Below are 4,469 nucleotides of genomic sequence, written 5' to 3' on the forward strand. Positions count from 1 at the left end.
TAAATAACCAAAATTTTTTAAACAATCAATAAACGCGTGCATATAGTTACCATCATTTTACACTGTCATTGCACGCCACTCTTACTTTGCATATGGCGCGGGAATCCCGATGATGGGATTTCCCCGAGGAGCTCGTAGAGACGAGTTCTTCCGGGGATATCTCTAGGTGAGGAGAATTTCGAGGCTTCACCAAAGCGTTGGGATAGTCTTCGAATAATTTTCCAATAAAAGATTACCGACTCCATCATTTAAAATAAACAAGTCACGACATCATTCTACGCTTGCATCATATGCATACGTAAGACCAAGTGAAAAACTCAGTCTGGCAATTCAATAAAAATTTAATTAATAAAATAGGGATTAAACTAAGAAAATGCTATATTAAGATAACTTAAGATTAAATTGTACCGTTCTTATAACGGGCGTCACGGAGGTGCTAACCCTTCTCCATGCGTAATCGCACTCCCGAACCCATCTCTAAAAAAACGTGGACCAGTTCTCGCTCTTTCGACGGACCTAAAATTAATTAGGACTTCGTCGATTAGAATCGGGGTAATAGGTGACCAATCACACCTAATAAAAAGATTGGTGGCGACTCCCACACCTTGCGATTTTAATTTTCCCCCCGCGTCTGGCGGACGGGTTCCCGGACCCGCACGTCACGACACCACTACTCTTTTGTTGGTCTGACCAAGGGAAGAACTTGGGCTAGAGCATGATTTCTCAGCCTAGGCTCATTAAGAAAAAGGCATAAGATCACCTCTCCCCACCCTCATTATTCTTTGGAGGATCAAGCAAAGGTTCCATCACGCCAAGCAATTGGAAATGGAGCATCCACGTCGTTTTCATAAAGGGTCATGTTCAAAGCCTCCCCACAATTCCCAAATCAGAAGGGAAAACGAGAAAACATAATAAATGTAGGTGATGGGGCAAAACTAGCTGTTAGGATGTGGAAATGGTCAATTTCGGCTTCCAAGTCCGCTTGGGTCCATTAACTCCAAGATTGTCGAACGGGCCTTAATTTGTACACATGACAAACGTTGTTTTCACTTTGCACCACTTCATTCTACAAAATTATCAATTTATTGCCATGCTCTCACAAAAAATATAAATTTGCACTATCCAATATCTGAATTCCCATATATCCATTTTGGTAAAGATAATTAATACATTCATAAATCATTATCTCACCCATTTTGTTATAATTTGCTTCATTAGTGTACCTATGTCTCACTATGCCAAACCCTCATATATATCTCAAGTCATGTATTATCACTCTACTCCATGTAGTTTGTTTCCAGGCATACACACCAAAGGCAATTGAACTATATAGTGCCTAAAGTTGGTCAGGAACATATCTTAAATTTCAGAGGAATTTTAGCCTTTCATTTCATTTTAATTTCAAAATTGCTAGGACACGGGCTATGACTTTTTTTTTTCTTTTATTACCATTTCCATGTGACTCATGCATTTACTATCAAATAATTAGATTCAAACAAAATTTATAGGTGAGATCCATGCATTTACAAATGCACGAAAAAAAAAAAAGTATTTATATAATACTAATGTACGTAAAAAAAAAAGTACTTATATCATTAAATTCGAGTCTCGTACCAACCCTTGTCGTTAAATTTTGTTCCCTGATCTATTACCTTCCAATGCAAGTAGGTCCAGAAAAAATAAAAATCCTAGCAAGGTAGCTTCTCAATTTGGTTTTTGTTATGGCTCTACCGGATCCCCTATAGGCCATAGGGACAAAAACGTATGTTCATTACCCAAAATTATAGGATCACTTGTAAACTTTGCATAAAGCAAAGGATAATGACAAGTGACACCCGATTAACACTTCAGCTCTTAAAAAAATGATGGAAACGAGAACTACTTGTAGTGTTTTGAACAGAAACCTGCGGTCTCCCCAAATGGTATGCATTTCAGGCCCAGCATGCATGGCATATTGAAGCGTAGGCCACAATATTGGGGCAACAAATTAAACAATCACTTTCAAGCTAGGCTGGAGAGGAGTCTCCATCGACCGCGCAATCAGGGCAAGCCGCATGGCCTGGTTGGGATTGTTTTTGATAATGAATCAGTTACTGCAGCCAAATAATTAGAAACAGGCTCATCTGTGAGACCCTTTGATGTGTGGGAGAGGTACACTCCATGCTCACACTGTTAACATCTCGACCCACTTGGATATAACTATAACAAAAAACAATTGTCAAGGGTGTCCTGAAAGGAACAGCCCAAGACTAAGACTTGGTTTTTAATGGGTCCATTGTCCATGGACTACATTTTGTAAAGCAAGTGCAGCAAAATCAGACAATGGTGTCAAAACCAAACCGTAGCGTGAATTTGAAGGAGTCTAAATGAACTAAATTTATTGTGTATATAGGGATATGATGGAATGATATGTCAGCTAGGTTTATTTGGCATATCAAATTATACAATGTGAATGAAAGAGAAATGTTGCTTTCTAGTGATTGTTGGATATCTTTGTCGCAAGGTCAATTTGGTTGATGGCAATTAATTGTGGGTGGCCAGATTTCAATGAGTGACGATGAGGATGTATTCTCTAATTATTTTTTAGGATGTTTCTCGGATACTCAGTTACTGATCCGAGTTTGACCTGGTAAATTTATATATAGGTCTATTTTTCCATCTAGAGTAATTAATCTTTTTGTTTGTCATCTTTAAATTCTTTGCTTTTTTTTTGGGTGTTTAGGTTCAAATTACATAGTTTCTTGAGTATTTTTTTGGTGTAACGCAGTATCAGATAGTCTCTATTGCACGGAGAGAAGTAGTTACTTAAAGCCTGTTTGGCTTGACTTTTTTCTAACTTAAAAGCTATTGTAAAGCTCTTATGAAAAATAATAACTTTTAAAATTAAGCTAAAATTATTTCGTAAATTTTTTTTTATAAGTTATAATTTTTGTTAAAATTATCATAGAAGGTATTTCTTTTTTTTATAGGGTAATACTGTAATTATTTTTAACAAAGGAGGATATTTTTGGAACAAAAATAAAAATTTTCTTGTATTTTTAAAAGAAGAGAAGAAAAAACTCCTCATTAGAACTTTTTTTAAACTCTTTTTTAAAAATTTTGTTCTTACAAAAAAGTTACTTTTTTTTTAAAATTTCTCAAAACATTATATTTAGTTTGACTTTTGCTTTTAAGAGATACATAAGCTGACAAAAAATTAAACCAAACATACACTTAGTATATGGGATAAGGGGTCAGGGAAGTGTTCCCTGGCACTGAGGAAGCTGTGAAGTTATGAAATAAGGATAGCTGATTAGCATTTTGGAGCCCTACCATTAAGATAGATATTTTTAGCCCAGTCAAAGGAAATGAGATTTTATAAAACTAAGATGAGTTCAATTAACTATTTCTAAATTGATGCTAAGCATTCTAATTTTTTAAAAAAAGTAAAATATCAAAAGATGTGATTGTTGTGATATAAACTCGACATATCACATTTAAAATACCTAATTATTTTACAAATATGACACGTCAAGTGTATGACATGACGTTCATTTTGTAAAAAATAAAAAAATTAAAAATGATCTTCTTAGATGTAAATAAACTTAGTTGCAATCTCATCAACTTTTTTCCTTAGTTTCCCCTATATACTAAAGAACATAGCTGGAAATCTTTGGGTTTCCAGGAATTTAACTAATGGTAACGTCCCCAAACATCTAGTTAATTAGATTAATAATTCTTAATGAGTTGATACTGTTTTGAACTTCTCTGTATTGAAGTGAGCAGCAAGCCCTGCAGCTCAGAATAGACGTTGCCTTTGAAGAACATGTAGATCCAACCAAAACTAATGCACGAACATGAAACATCACATCACTTCTAACGCTGAGGTTTGCTAAACCTTACCAGACCACTTTGGATAAGAACCATCGAGCCGTTTTTAAGCTTTCAAGAAAACGAAGTTGAATTTATCTAATATGTTGCAAGCTAGCTAATAAGTTCTCCTATAATATATATATATATATATATTTCCATGCAAATTTTGACCTAGAATTCCTCCAGGTAGATGCCTATTCAGATTCAATCCGGAAAACCATCCCCTTCATAATCAAAGAATAAGGCATATGTGCATCATGTTTACACATGAAACCTCACATCCGACTTTGAAAATTACGTAGTTCAATGTTTCCACGACTTTTATTCTTTGTTTTCTTTGGATAAATGTTTTCCCATGATCCAGACTTTCCTCAAAGTAGGTTTTTGAAAAAGAAAACCAAAAACCTCTGATTTGTGCATTGGAAAAAGAAGAGAAAAGAAGATAAAAGAGATGAGGGACTTGGTTTTTTCTATCATCGATCACTTTATCTTTCTGGATTGGAATTTACGTGTTCTGTTAATTCTACTAACAAGACTACTACTACTACTACTACTAGTACACCTATTGCTTAAGTGGGTATCCGTTGTTTTCGTTGACCTCTCCTCCAATTCCTTCC

Source organism: Theobroma cacao, chromosome 1 (assembly GCF_000208745.1).
Source record: "Theobroma cacao cultivar B97-61/B2 chromosome 1, Criollo_cocoa_genome_V2, whole genome shotgun sequence".
Classification (NCBI taxonomy): domain Eukaryota; kingdom Viridiplantae; phylum Streptophyta; class Magnoliopsida; order Malvales; family Malvaceae; genus Theobroma; species Theobroma cacao.